We start from the raw sequence: 16,328 nt of genomic DNA, 5'->3' as shown, positions 1-16,328 counted from the left end.
GCGTAGACACCGCCTATACGGTTCTAGCCGAGTTAACAACAGCGTGCCAATCGTTTATTTTTTCGCAATTCGGTGAAAAATGGAGATACCAGGTGTAGCCAGGTCCATCTCCTCCTGATCTCTCCAACAAAGTGCAGGCCTTTCTATTCCTCTGCTTCCACCTCGGTACGGAATCGAAAACATTTAACGCTGGAGGGTTCCTTCCATGCGGAGAACATGACCTAGCCAGCGTAGCTGTTGCTCTTGATTCGCTGAAATATATCGATGTCGCCGTATATCTCTTACATCACAACCTTCCATCGACTGCGGTATTCGCCGCCGTCAATGCGCAAAGAACCATAGATAGATAGATATTGTTAATTAGGTATTGGACCGCGACCTAGGGTCTATTGTGCCCTGCAAAGAACCATACATCTTTCGCAAAATCTTTTCCAGCTGTTGTCATTGTCCATGATACCGCACCGTATAGCAGGAGGGGACCTCATCATAGTCGGGCAATATATGGTAACATCTATTCCATTGTTATCGAGTGGGAAAATGGGTGTGCCCCCTCCAGATATTACACATTTGCTGCCATTCATAACTTTAGTCAACATCAACTACCAGATTACCACTTTGAAATTTACAAGGAAATGCTCAAGTCTTGAAACTTTCCGTTAGTCACCGCAATTTTCGAGTATTACCCCTTTCGGCCAGCTTCTCAAGCACTTCACTCACACATTTCGGCCTTTTTCTGTTTTGGTCGACATATGCGTCCCGCTTTCCTCTTTAACTCTCAGCAGCGTTTAAAAAACTACGGTACTCTCGTAGTATTTCATTTTAAAGTGTAAACACAATGGCTACGACAGACTGCAGCGGCACGACAGTGAACTGAAAACGTCGTTGTTCATCTTACTACATGTACATTTTGAGAAGCAACAACAACACAATGGCCGGCATGTACACAAAACAACGCAGTTGTCCATTTTGCATGTACACAATTTCGTTGTGGCCATACTAATACCTTGCACTTCAACGAAATTTTAATATTTTGTTCAAAGTGAAATTTTTTATGCAAAAAATAAGTAAATAGGTAAAATATTTTTGCTTTAAATTATCACTTGTTATTACAAATGATATAATACAGCTATAATATAGCTATTTTATGCTTTTATTTGTAAAATAGCATCAAGTTTGTTAGAGCTGTGAATAATTTTACATTTAACATATTAGTGGCATCACCACTCTACCTCCTCTTTCTATCTTCCATTCTACTGTCAACTCTACTGTCGTCGTACTGTCGTTGGCAAAAATAGGAGCAAATTGAAGTTAGCGAGAACGACAACTGTCGGCCTGCAGTCGTGTAGTTGTGCAGCTGTCAAAATAACACTGCCCATAAGAACGTGTGTATTTTAATATTTGACAGATGTAGTTTGCAGTCTGTCGTAGCCATTGTGTTTACACTTATAGCCTTAGCATAACATTGTAAAGTATGTGCTCTACTCTGCTCCGAGTTTTGTTAGGTAAAAAACTATAGCTGGAGCGGGAGCAAAAAATTAAATTCTGCGCTATGCTCTGGCGTAGCGGTAGCAAAAAATTGAGAGCGGTAGCACAGCAGAGCTAATGAAAATTTTTATGTGCTACAGCTCCCGCATGTGTTTGTTTTTTTTTTGTTGCTATTTTCTGGCATAATATTTGAATTAATTGAATAATTCAAACAAAAAAATGTTATGCAAATCATTTTAGCACTTGTTGCGTCAAGTGCCTTTATAAATCTAAAATCAAATATTTAAAATAAATATATTATTAAAGTGAATTAGATAATATTTGAATAAATTATAATTTTTTTTATTATGTAAAATATTTACCATTTTTATATTACCAAAAACATCATCTATTCCAAATGTATTACAATACTCAATTACTACGAATTTTCGAAATTAATTTTCACTACTAATACTTTCCCACTTTTGATATATGTACATTAGGGTGTTTTTTTTTGAACTATTAATTTTTTTCAGTCCCGTCACGAAATTTCCTTGGAAATACCCAAAAAAAATTCCCTGAAAATTTTAGTCCTAAATATTAACATTAAGAACTGGACCGAGGCATGTATAAATTTTCCATAGAAAATACACTACAATCCTGATTTTTATCTTTAAATTCCTGCAGAGGTATTTTATGGCATCGCTTTGACTTTAGACGCAAGTTTCTCAGAATTGTTCCCTCTACAAAAGTGCCCAGAGCAACAAAGTCGAAACTCACACCGGCGAGGTATCTAAACCTGATTTTTCCACGAAATTCGCATTTTTTTGTATAACTGACAAGAGCTATAGCGTCTAAAGTCAAAGCGATGCCATAAAATTCCTCTGATCTGTGGGAATTTAAAGATAATAATCAGGATTGTAGTGTATTTTCTATGGAAATTTTTACATGCCTCGGTCCAGTTCTTAATGTTAATATTTAGGGCTAAAATTTTCACGGAATTTTTTTTTGGGTATTTCCAAGGAAATTTCGTGACGGGAATTAAAAAAATTAATAGTTCCAAAAAAAAACACCCAAATGTATATACAAAGGGGGAAAGTATATGTAGTTTAAATTAATTTTGAAAATTCATAGTAATTGAGTATTGTAATACATTTGGAATAGATGGTGTTTTGGTAATATAAAAATGGTAAATATTTTACATAATAAAAAAAATTATAATGGAGGATGGAGTCATGTGTAGAAGTTCACGCAAGTGAGGAAAGTTCTCTGATCGCCATTCACTTGGGAGTGTCCAGAAACGATTCTTTTACACATGGCTCAAGCAGCTCACTACTTCCGGTCTTTGACCAAGTATCCTCTGGGTAGCCTAAGAACATCCGTTCTAAAGTGAGAAGGCGAAACATTCCCTACAAGGGTTGTGCGCTGGGTTTGGAACCCGCCACGTAAAAAACACCCCCAGTGAAGAGCTACAACCAGCCTCGGATGAGAGACCCCCCTTTTGATGACGACCATGGCAAACGAAATAAGGACTACGAATTGAGGGCATGCACCTGGAATGTCCGGTCCCTTAATTGGGAAGGTGCCGCTGCCCAGCTGGTTGATGTCCTCGTAAAGACAAAGGCTGACATCACCGCCGTCCAAGAAATGCGATGGACGGGACAAGGACAGAGACGAGTAGGTCCTTGTGACATTTACTACAGTGGCCATATAAAGGAGCGCAAGTTTGGTGTAGGATTCGTGGTGGGAGAGAGACTCCGTCGCCGAGTACTATCATTCACTGCGGTGAATGAACGTCTAGCCACAATCCGCATCAAAGCGAGGTTCTTCAACATATCGCTGATTTGCGTCCACGCCCCGACGGAAGAGAAGGACGATGTGACCAAAGATGCCTTCTATGAGCGCTTGGAGCGCGTTTATGAGAGCTGCCCCCTGCAGGGTGGGCAAAGAAGGTATATTTGCCACTACGGTCGGTAAATTCAGCCTCCACGACGAAACATCCCCAAATGGGTTGAGGCTGATTGACTTCGCCGGGGCCCGAAATATGGCTATCTGTAGTACTAGATTCCAGCATAAGAAGATTCATCAAGCTACCTGGCTGTCTCCGGATCGAAAAGCCAACAACCAGATCGATGATGTTGTGATAGACGGAAGACACGTCTCCAGTGTTTTAGATGTGCGTGCGCTCCGAGGTCCTAACATCGACTCGGACCACTATCTTGTTGCAGCTAAGATTCGCACCCGCCTCTGTGCAGCAAAAAACGCGCGCCACCAAACACAAGGAAGGTTCGACGTCGAGAAGCTGCAATCACAACAGACAGCCGAACGATTTTCTACTCGGCTTGCACTCCTGCTCTCTGAGAGCACTCGTCAACAACTCGGTATAAGGGAACTGTGGGACGGCATTTCAAACTCCTTACGTACAGCTGCAACCGAAACCATTGGTTTTCGGAAAGTGCAAAAGAACAGCTGGTACGACGAGGAGTGCCGTGTCGCAGCGGAGAGAAAACAGGCTGCCTACCTCGCAACGTTACGATCGACCACTACACGTGCGGGATGGGATAGATACCGAGAGTTGAAGAGGGAAACGAGACGCATTTGTAGACAGAAGAAGAAAGAGGCTGAAATGCGTGAGTACGAAGAGCTTGATAAGCTGGCCGACAGGGGTAATGCTCGAAAATTCTACGAAAAAATGCGGTGGCTTACGGAAGGTTTCAAGACCGGAGCGTATTCCTGTAGAACCCCCAAAGGTGATCTAGTCACTGATGCCCAGAGCATACTTAAATTATGGAGGGAACACTTCTCCAGCCTGCTGAATGGCAGTGAACACACAACACCAGGAGAAGGAGAACCCGATTCCCCAATCGATGACGATGGAGCAGACGTTCCATTACCAGACCATGAAGAAGTTCGAATAGCAATTGCCCGCCTGAAGAACAACAAAGCGGCAGGGGCCGACGGATTGCCGGCCGAGCTATTCAAACACGGCGGCGAAGAACTGATAAGGAGCATGTATCAGCTTCTTTGTAAAATATGGTCGGACGAAAGCATGCCCAACGATTGGAATTTAAGTGTGCTATGCCCAATCCATAAAAAAGGATACCCCACAATCTGCGCCAACTACCGTGGGATTAGCCTCCTCAACATCGCATATAAGGTTCTATCGAGCGTATTGTGTGAAAGATTAAAACCCACCGTCAACAAACTGATTGGACCTTATCAGTGTGGCTTTAGACCTGGCAAATCAACAACCGACCAGATATTCATCATGCGCCAAATCTTGGAAAAGACCCGTGAAAGGAGAATCGACACACACCACCTCTTCGTCGATTTCAAAGCTGCTTTCGACAGCACGAAAAGGAGCTGCCTTTATGCCGCGATGTCTGAATTTGGTATCCCCGCAAAACTAATACGGCTGTGTAAACTGACGTTGAGTAACACCAAAAGCTCCGTCAGGATCGGGAAGGACCTCTCCGAGCCGTTCGATACCAAACGAGGTTTCAGACAAGGCGATTCCCTATCGTGCGACTTTTTCAACCTGCTTTTGGAGAAAATAGTTCGAGCCGCAGAACTAAATAGAGAAGGTACCATCTTCTATAAGAGTGTACAGCTGTTGGCGTATGCCGATGATATTGATATCATCGGCCTCAACACCCGCGCCGTTAGTTCTGCTTTCTTCAGGCTGGACAAGGAAGCACAGAAAATGGGTCTGGCAGTGAACGAGGGCAAGACGAAATATCTCCTGTCATCAAACAAACAGTCGTCGCATTCGCGACTTGGCTCTCACGTCACTGTTGACAGTCATAACTTTGAAGTCGTAGATAATTTCGTCTATCTTGGAACCAGCGTAAACACCACCAACAATGTCAGCCTAGAAATCCAACGCAGGATAACTCTTGCCAACAGGTGCTACTTCGGACTGAGTAGGCAATTGAGAAGCAAAGTCCTCTCTCGACAAACAAAACCAAACTCTTTAAGTCACTCATAATTCCCGTCCTGCTGTATGGTGCAGAGTCTTGGACGATGTCAACAACGGATGAGTCGACGTTGCGAGTTTTCGAGAGAAAAGTTCTTCGAAAGATTTATGGTCCTTTGCGCGTTAGCCACGGCGAATACCGCATTCGATGGAACGGTGAGCTGTACGAGATATACGACGACATCGACATAGTTCAGCGAATTAAAAGACAGCGGCTACGCTGGCTAGGTCATGTTGTCCGGATGGACGAAAACACTCCAGCTCTGAAAATATTCGACGTAGTACCCGCCGGGGGAAGCAGAGGAAGAGGAAGACCTCCACTCCGTTGGAAGGACCAAGTGGAGAAGGACCTGGCTTCGCTTGGAATATCCAATTGGCGCCACGTAGCGAAAAGAAGAAACGACTGGCGCGCTGTTGTTAACTCGGCTATAATCGCTTAAGCGGTTTCTACGCCAATTAAGAAGAAGAAATATTTTAAATAATAAAAAAAAAAATTATAATTTATTCAATTATTATCTAATTCACTTTATTAATATATTTCTTAAAATATTTGATTTTAGATTTATAAAGTAACTTGACGCAACAAGTGCCAAAATGATTTGAATAACATTTTTTTTATTGAATTATTCAATTAATTCAAATATTATGACAGAAAATAGCAACAAAAAAAAAAACAAACACATGCGGGAGCTGTAGCACATAAAAATTTTCATTAGCTCTGCTGTGCTACCGCTCTCAATTTTTTGCTACCGCTACGCCAGAGCATAGCGCAGAATTTAATTTTTTGCTCCCGCTCCAGCTATAGTTTTTTACCTAACAAAACTCGGAGCAGAGTAGAGCACATACTTTACATTGTTATGCTAAGGCTATGCTGTGGCTCCCGACAAATTGAGAGCGGTAGCGATAGCATAGCAATAATTTTAGAAATTTTGCTGCTACGGAGTAGTAAATGAGAACCCTGACTCTCAGTATCTATCCCAAACCGCAAATGTTGTGGTCGACCGCAACATTGCGAGGAATGCCTTTTCTATAAAATCGTATTTCTTGGTCAGAGGTGTTATCACCTTTTAAATCATATTTCTTATTAAGTTTGTTGTGGTCATCAAGAAAAGTGGAGTCTTTCATACGCGGCTGTTGTTTCTTTTTCATTGGGACTGATTTCTGCGTGGTGGGTTCCAAGTCCAGCGCACAACCTCGCTGGGCGAGTGGTATTAAGTTTACTGTTGTTCTGCTTGTTTTAAAACCGACGCTCGCTCGCAGTTGCACCTCTAGTGAACAGACGCTGCAATTAGACTTCAGCGAAGCCTTAAAACTAATATGTCGGAGTGGCTCCGCTGGAGCTTCCACTCTTTTAGGCTTGATCCCAGGCTCGACACGGCTTTTTACAAAAGGGTTGCTCACGTTTCCATAGTGTGCGGCAAGGACGCAAGAGTAGGAATCGGGTATAGCCCTATGACTGTAACTGCTGACACATAATGACTAGATCTGCATATTTTATTCAGAGATTGCATCGCTGCTTTGTACAATAACTAATGTCAAATTTGATGAAGAAGAATGAGAGACTAATGCGTATATATACACAGACAGACAGATAGAGGAACATGGCTAAATCGACTTGGGTCGTGGCGCTGATATTTTAAATAAATAGTGTATAAGGTTTGTAACGTTTCTTTTTGGGTGTTGCAAATATCCTGCCAAACTTATTTTACCCTGTTCAGGGTAAAAAATATATTCATAAATGCTTTTATGGTAAGTTTTCTCAGAAAATGCTTAAAAAATACCACTGAACAATTCAAACCTGTTTTTTTTTATTTCGTACTAGTGTATTTCTTAGGAGTAACAATATCAATGAATAAACATATATCTGATATCCGAACATTACCGAACATATACTGGTGTTATCTGAGAGATACTGTGTACCGTTATATTGGCATGGTTGTCACATTAACACCCATTCTTCTATTTTGCAGACTACAGGTTAGATTTCGCCTCGGCAGGGAAATCTACAAATACTCTGAGAAATAAGTTGTCTTTAATAAAAACTCGTTAGGTTCAAAGTGTGACACATTTCCCGGCTGCATGAAGCAAATTGTCTATAAATGCTTATGTGATATTCTCCTTGCTCAAATGAAATCTGGGCGAACACAAAATTCATAGTATCTTACTATAGTTATTTATTTAATATACCTTTACTTATAGAAGTTAATTAAAACAAATTATAATTGTGAAGAAGTAGCACTATTGTAGATAGATGGTTATCAGTCTTTCTTCAGCTTTAGACGGTGTGCAATATTTTATTTAGTAATGTATGGAACTTTTCTAAGCCCCCAAGTTACACTACTATTAACCTACCATTAAATAAAAGCAATTTGAGCTTCTGCGTCTAGTTTTCATAGACAACTTTAATACGTTCTGCTTGGCGACATACATATCTACTATATAAATCGTATGTCAGTTATAATTAAAGAAATTAAATTATGAAGTTCGCGCGAAAATTAGAAATATCTGCAAAAACAACAAATAAAATGTTTGATGCACATGTTTTTTGCTTAAAACCTTTATATTTAGATTGAGAAACAGGATGACCAGAATGATGAAAAAAAAACATCTAGATTTAGCATAAGATATGTATATATGTATAAACCCTAATAAATGGTTGATATATATTAGTTTATTTTGGTTACGATTTTTAGATGATTTAAAAGTCTGTCCAAAATAGTTGTTTGACTTGAAATCGCTTCAGTGAGGTAGAAATTGTGAAGTTTAAACTTATAACAAATATGGAAATTTGCATTCGAATTAATATATTTTATAGACCCGATAATGTTAAAAAGAGTAAAAATAAATTATAGCGCGGTAGTGAGACTTCGATTTTCTCACATGAGAGAAAAAAAATAATTAAAAATAGCTAAGAATAATAGGTGTAGTTTGAGATTCGTTAGATGTTCCTTGGACCATGTACAAATTTATGAAAAAAGTAAGGAAGGGCTAAGTTCGGTTGTAACCGAACACTTTAAACTTTTGTTATGTCAGCTAAAATTATATTAAAAACATCTTTAAACGAGATACATATATCTGGCATAACTTCACCGAGAAAACTATATTTAATATATTAAGTTGATGTGGAACGTGAACTAGAGGATCGGAGTTCATTATATTAGGGATATAAGGTTTAGACATAATATAACACTAAATCATATAATTTTTAAGAGAGCTTAGCCATGCAGTTTAATTAAAATATCACTCATTTTGACCAACTTAAAAGCCGGAAATTATTGTGTGTGGTATATTGGTGACATGGGATTGTACAAGGTGCGTTCCAAAATAAACAGGACTTTTTGAATCTAGCACCCCCTGGTGGCGCCATCTATATGTCGACTGGTGCGGGGGATGATTCCAGAGAGAATTTTATGACATTTCATTGATTGGAAGTGAAGTTAGTGCGTTTTAAGTGTCAGTATGTTTGTGTTATCGGTGCGAAAATGAGCTTCGAACAAAGAGCCAACATTGAATTTTGTTTTAAAATTGGTAAAACTTTTACCAAAACGTTTCAATTGATGAAACAAGTTTATGGCGATGATTGCCTATCCCGTAACAGAGTGCGCGAGTGGTTTCAACGTTTTCAAAGTGGTCGTGAAAAATTAATGACGATCAACATGTGGGCCAATCAAAATCCGTGATAAAAAAATCATGAAATCATCATTGAAATTCATGGAAATGGAATTGAACATCTCCAAAACATCGATTTATTGCATTTTGACCGAACATTTGGGCTTACGAAAGGTGTGTGCACGGTTTGTTCCGCATAAATTGACTGACGACCAAAAATTGCTCAGAATCCAACATTCGAAGGACGCTTGTGACCGATTATTTGACCAAAAATCACATTTTAACCATTAACCATTCCCCGTACTCACCTGATATGGCGCTGTACGACTTCTTGCTTTTGCTCATGAAAGGAAAGCGTTATGCAGACGGAGAGGTGATTCAAAAGGCTTGCACCGGCATACTGGCGGCCATACCGGCCAACGAGCTAAAACACTCGTTCGACATGCTTTTGGATCGTGCAAAAAGCTGAGTTGAAGCAGAAGGAGAGTAGAATAAAATAAATTGATTTTGCCGAAAAAAACCATTAATTCTGTTTTTTTTTAAAGTCCTGTTTACTTTGGAACACACCTTGTATTAATTTTGACATTGCTCCGGTGTGCTCGAAAACATATTTTGATGAAATTTTCTAGATACATAACTCATATTCAGCGTGATTTTAGGTGGTACTTATATGGTAGTTGGGTAATATTGACTAAATTTTTTCTATTTTTGCCAATACCACATACTATTAACATACAAGAAACCAGTCAAATGCTCCCTGGGTTTCATTAAGGTACCTCACATACCATCACCAATCTATATGGAATAAAGTCAGCCGAATGTTCGAAAACTCCGATATTGAATATATAGAGGCTAGGTCAAGTTTTAGCCCGATTTTTATCAATTTTAAGCACAAAAATTGATGGTTATCAGTTAAATACACTCTCTAATTTTTATTGAGATATCTCAAGTTTGAAAATTTTTAACCTTTTTCAAACCGCAAAGTGTCTCTTCATAAAGTGTTTCGTGTCGCCAAGTTTGACTTTTATTATCTTAATACAAGGTCTGTCGCAAAAGAAACAGAACTTTTTAAATATAACTATTTCTGGTGGCGCCACCTATTGGTGGGTATATGAAATAAAAAGTTTGATCTCTTGTTGACATTTCGTAAAATTTTAAGACAATTGGATAACTACAATCGATGTTATCGATCAAAAAGTGACAACAGCTTTTGGTCATCGGTCGTAAAATGCATTTTGAACAAAGAGCAAATATTAAATTTTGTTTTAAACTTGGGAAGACGTTTACTGAAACATTTCAAATAATGCAAAAAGTTTATGGTGATCAGTGCCTATCCCGTAGTAATGTGCATGAGTGGTTTAAGCGTTTCCAAGAAGGTCGTGAGGACCTCTGTGATGATCAGAAGTCGGTCGTCTTCAGTAGTCAAAAATAAAGACAATGCTGATTTGTTTTTACGATTCCGAGGGTATTGTACACCGAGAGTTTGTCCCACCAGGCTAAACGATTAATGCTGTGTTTTACCTTGGTGTTATGAAGCATCTTTTGTCACGCATTCGTCGTGCTCGACCACAATACCGTGAGGCAGGATCCTGGCGCCTGTTGAACGATAATACGCCATGTCATCGGTCGGCGCTTGTCACTGATTTTTTGACAAAAAAACTCCATATTAACAATTAATCACACACCCTACTCACCTGATTTAGCACCCTGTGATTTTTACCTACTTGGAAAGTTCATTTGCCCATGAAAGGACACTGGTTTGAGCACATTTTAGCTATCCAAAAGGCGACGACCGATATTCGCAAGAGCATTCCGAAAAATGACCTTAAACACTCATTTGAAATGCTAATTGACCGGGCTAAACGCTGTATCGAAGCACAAGGAAACTACTTTGAATAAAAAAATATAACTTTTGAAAAATATTAATTTTTTGTTGTTTTTTTTAACAGTCCTCTTTCTTTTGCGACAGACCTTGTATACGGCTTAGATATGGCACTTTATACGTTTTCGATTAATGGCCTTTTGTATGCGTAGCCAGAGTTCGATTTCGCCCATTTACGAGTTTGCCCTTAGTTTTTTTCAAGCAACATGTTTACCAAGTTTAATAAGAGATGTTTTATTTTTTTAAGTTTGCACGGACAGTGGACAGAAGAACAGACAGTGACGCGGATTTTAACTCGTCTCGTTATCCTGATCATCTTTATATATGAAAATCAGGTGTCACGTTGTTTGTCCGCGATGGACGCCTAAACTACTGAACCGATTTTAAATTTTGATTGCACACCGTGTGCAATTCGATCCAACTTGAGAGACAGGATAGCTTACATCTCAATTTATAATTTATAATATTATATTATTGCAAATTATTTGTATATTATTTGAGAATCACAATTATTTGTTAGCTCCAAAAGATTCTAACAGATGGCGCTATGTTCAAAATACAAATGTTTTATATAAGCTACAATTTAATAGCATAATCACTAATTATTTAAATATTCAAATACAAAATAAATTTAGGTTATACCTTAGTTTCAGCAATACGTAATTATTATGCTATTAAATTTGTGTTTTTATCATAGCGCCATCTATTGAATACTTACTCAATCCAGCCGACAGTTAACGTTATCTTTTAGAATATGTTGGAGTTAACATATAATTGTCAAATATTAGACAAAGAATTTGAAATAAAATAATATTGCGATTATAAATTGAAATGTAAGCTATTATATCAATAGAAAAATAATTTGGAATAAAATATTCAATTATTCTAACTTTTACAATTTTTGATGTTAGCATAACCGGCCATGTGTTCCTTAGACTGAAGTATAAATTAAATTCTTTTATAGAGAAGATAATACAGTGAAATTATACTAGCTTTTAAATTATTGTGTTTGATTGTTCAAATATGTACATGTAAGTGTTATCACATAGTTATATTACTAAATTTGGTAGGCATCAAATCACAATGTATGATATATGTATTTTAATGATAAGAGGTACTAAGGCTACTATACTATAAGTATGTAACTAAATTTGGTTATCAAAATATTTATTTTCCGCTTGCTTCTCATGTTATTGATTTATTTTATTGCTAATAGTTAATCGATTTACAAAAATTATGTTTCAAGATTGCCAATTTGCAGATATCCAAAAATTAATTAATATACTACTGTGATCAAATTGAAAGGGGAATTTTGACCATTTCATTTCCTTCAAAGTTTTCCCCTGCAATACACTTATGCCAACGAGTTTTCCACTCATCTATGCACTTGGAAAAATCGTCCGTCGTGATGGCCATCAGAAGCTTCTTCGATTCAGCTTTTATATCCTCAATTGAGTCAAAACGGTGTCCTCGGAGTGGTCATGTGAATTTGCTGAGTAGCCAGAAGTTACACGAAGGTAAATCAGCCGAATGCGGTGGTTGCGGCACGATATCAATTGAAAGTGTGGCGAAATGAACACGAATAACCAATGCAGTATGGGATGGTGCATTATCGCACTTCTTGGTTCAATAAACTCAGACATAGTATAAGTCGAAGAATTCACTTTTAGAGCCTTACAAAATGACGCGTATCTCAAATATTTATGAATATTTTGACGTGAAATTTAGCAAAGATGACACTAACAGTACTACCAACTTACAGGAAAAAAAATGTATCGATTCGAAAAACACTTGAAGAAAATATTAAAAATTCACTTTCAATTTGATCAAAATAAAAAGCTCCCCATAAATTTTTAATAATTGTGCAAATATTTTTATTTTCATTATTTTTATTCAACTTCTATTAAAATTTATTTTGCACTCCTCATTTCAATTTGTTGTAATAGCATGTTTTTGAGTTTTTTTTAATATTTAAACGTTGAAATTATTATTCTACTTGTAAGTCGAATGCATAAAAAAAAATCTTACCTCAACAACGCGTGAAGCAGAAAGGCACGACGCAAGCATGTTGAAAGAGCATTAAACTGCCAGATAATTTATTGAAAAAAATGAATTGATTCAGAGTATTTTTTTGACGAAATTAACTTCCAAATACAAGAGTTGTTACCAGACGATGTCTCTTAAATCAATCTATACTGTGTGTACTTAATGAAAATGAAAGTGTAAGTTTTCTAATTGAATTTTTAAATTCACTAGATATACCCGCAATGCCACCAGATAATATTCGATTAAAGAATGGTTCACCTATTTTTCTCCTGCGTAATTTGAATCCACCTCGATTATGCAATGGTGTGAGTTTGGCTATCAAAAAGATCACCGGAAATATTCTTGAAGCAACCATATTATCTGGAAAGTTTAAAGGTGAAGTGGTCCTGTTGCCAAGTATTCCGATGATACCATCGGATTCTACGATACCCTTCAGGAGCTACAATTTCCAGTTTGTTTAGCTTTTGAAATGACTTTAAATAAATCTCAAGGCCAAACAATGTTCATTTGTGGTTTAGATTTGGAAAATCCATGTTTTTCTCATGCGCAACTATGCGTTGCATGTTCACGTGTAGGAAAACCGTCGAATCTATTAGTATTAGCTAATTACGGATTAACCAAAAATATTGTGCAATAATTAGTGCTAAATTAAATTGACATTAGAAGTATTGATAATTAAAAATATTGAATATTATTCTTAAAGATTTAAAACTATTTGTTAGAAATTAAACAAAAAAAATTATTTTTAAATTAATTCTTTTGTATTAACTCTTACCAAATTCAATAGTATGAAAATTTTGTTCAATCGTACTAAAAGTCCTTCCCTTTCAAAATCCAATCCAATAGATTCTTATACCAGCTTTAACGTTTCCGTCTTCATTCGTACATAATAATTTCATTGTATTAAGTGGTAACTGTTCCCCGTGAAGAGTTTACAACAATGTAATATAACAAAAAATTGAGCCACAGTAGTTCAGTAGGTTAAGAGTCCATCGCGGACAAATAACGTGACACATACTTTTTATAATGGGTTGTCAAAAAAAGTCTTGCGGTATTTTTATTGATTTTTTTTATTGAAATTGAAATGAATTTTTGATGACTCATGCCCAGCTCTTGACCGATGCTACGGCTGCTACTATGCCGGTCTCTTTCGACCAATTCAGCGATTTTATCGCAATTTTCGAAGACAGGCCTTCCGAAGCGTGGCGCATCTTCGACCACCTCTACACCAGAACGAAAACGTTGAAACCATCATTGTGCGGTGGAAATGGAAACTGTATCGGGTCGATAAACTGCACAAATTTTATTGGCGGCTTGAGATGCATTTTTGCCTTTATCGTAGTAGTACTGTAAAATATGCCGTATTTTCTATTTATTTTGCTCCATGTTTGCGACGCTATAACTCACGAACGACTTAAAAGAAACGACAATCAATGAAACACGTGTTAGCGCGTGAAATGAGCTTTCCAAAAAGGTATAGCATGACCCGATGCGACGAATAATACTAGAACTACGCGCTTTCAGCGCCAACTAGCGATAAAACCGCAAGACTTTTTTGACAACCTATTATAAAGATTAGTATTAGGGCATACAAACAACTGATAAGTGAGCAAAACTTTTATACCCTTAGCACCATGTTACAAGAGGATAAAAATAGTATCTCAAGCATTATAAATCGAAAATTAGTTAGTTATAGGGGTCAGTAGGGTAATCTTTTTAAAAATTTTTTTTTTTTGCATTTTCTGTTCCCTTGTACCCTTAGAATTAAAGTAGAAACCCAATTAAGTACTCAACCGATTTGCTTAACTTTATATTTGAAATGTTCACAAAACGCCTGGCTATCGTCCCTATATTTTTTATAATTTATTGCCAATTTGACTGACAAGATTTATGTAAAAAAGCATGTGGAAAAATTAAAAAAAACGTGAATTACTTTTTTATTTATCAACATTCTTTCATGATTCTAGTAGGGATGATAATAATTCACGTACTTTTTAAGAATAAATTGGGTTTTTGTGTCTCAGATGATCCAAACATGAGAACCCATGTCCGTCAGTGAAAAAACGCATCCCATTCTCCCAGCCATTTCTCCGATAGATGTTATCAAAAAATTCCGAAAAAAATTTGTTATACACTCCACAATATACCTCATGATATGTGAAAAAGGTAATATTGTAGAATAAAAATTTCTATAACAAAAAAAATTCAAAAAAACTTCCAGATTACCCTACTGAACCCTTTAAAATTGTTGAAATGGTCCCTAAGTGTCATCAAAGTTTCGACCAATATGAAGGAATATTTTTTCAGTATAACATTGCAAAAATTCTGACTAAAAGTTTTAGGACATTTATGTTACTTATGTCAAGGCGTATATGAAAAAGTTTAATTTACCCTGCATTTAACCTTGTGGTCGTTGACTTCTTCTCAAAGCTCAAGCTACAAATAGTATGGAAAAGTCAGGCCAAATTTATGAAATGCTGGGGATAGAAACTTATTCAACGATTAGTTTTAGAAGTATTTTATTTATAGTTCTTATAAAATCTTCTTGACAGACAAGAGTCATTATCCTTTGTATGATTTTTGATGCAAACGCTTAAATTCCAATTGAAACAATTCCCTATAGGCCTTTTTCTAACAAACAATATCGTAGAATATTTTAGGAGCAGTAGGAACTTTTATGATAAAGTACTTCATGATAGCATTCGCTGTTTTTAGATGTTCAGAGCTCTCTTCAATCTTTCCTAAAATACTCAACAATGTGCCCTGAAGTCAATGCAATCTGTTCATTTGTTCTTATTTTTCTCTTTTGCTTATTATATTGAATTCAATCTCTTTGGCTGACTGTAATGTTACATTTCAAAAAAACTAAATGGGTCCGGTAGTGAAGGAGGGAAATAGAAATATCACGTGTCATCAAACAAACAGTCGTTGTCGTCGCAACTTGGCTCCCACGTCACTGTTGACAATCATAACTTCGAAGTTGTAGATAATTTCGTCTATCTTGGAACCTGCATTAACAGCAAAAATAATGTTAGCCTCGATCCAACGCAGAATATTTCTTGCCAACAGGTGTTACTTCGGACTGAATAGGCAATTGAGAAGTAAAGTCTCTCTCGACGAACAAAAACCAAACCCTATAAGTCACTCATTATTCCCGCCCTGCTATATGGTACAGAGGCATTGACGCTGACAACATCTGATGAGTCGACGTTACGAAATTTCGAAAAGGTTCTGCGGAAGATTTATAGTTCTTTGCACATTGGCAACGACGAATATCGCAGTCGATGGCGCAAAGAGCTGTACGAGTTATACGACGACAATCACATAGTTCAACGAATTATGATTGCGGCT

At 37.2% G+C, this 16,328-nt stretch overlaps 1 protein-coding gene across 3 annotated transcripts in view; it reads right to left on the bottom strand.

The window, feature by feature from the left end:
- LOC126755348 (putative ATP synthase subunit f, mitochondrial) overlaps positions 1-16,328 on the bottom strand; it is a 565,888-nt gene that overhangs the window by 388,828 nt on the left and 160,732 nt on the right. The window contains exon 1 of one of the 3 annotated variants that reach the window (XM_050467848.1): positions 3,289-3,292. The exons of the other annotated variants lie outside the window; for them this stretch is intronic. The gene's annotated coding sequence lies outside the window, so the exon portion shown is untranslated. Of the gene's footprint in view, positions 1-3,288; positions 3,293-16,328 lie in introns of those variants that run through there. 3 annotated transcript variants of the gene reach the window in all.

Source organism: Bactrocera neohumeralis, chromosome 4 (assembly GCF_024586455.1).
Source record: "Bactrocera neohumeralis isolate Rockhampton chromosome 4, APGP_CSIRO_Bneo_wtdbg2-racon-allhic-juicebox.fasta_v2, whole genome shotgun sequence".
NCBI lineage: Eukaryota > Metazoa > Arthropoda > Insecta > Diptera > Tephritidae > Bactrocera > Bactrocera neohumeralis.
The sequence above is the reverse complement of the archived record's forward strand: the minus strand, read 5'-3'. Positions and strand labels throughout refer to the sequence as shown.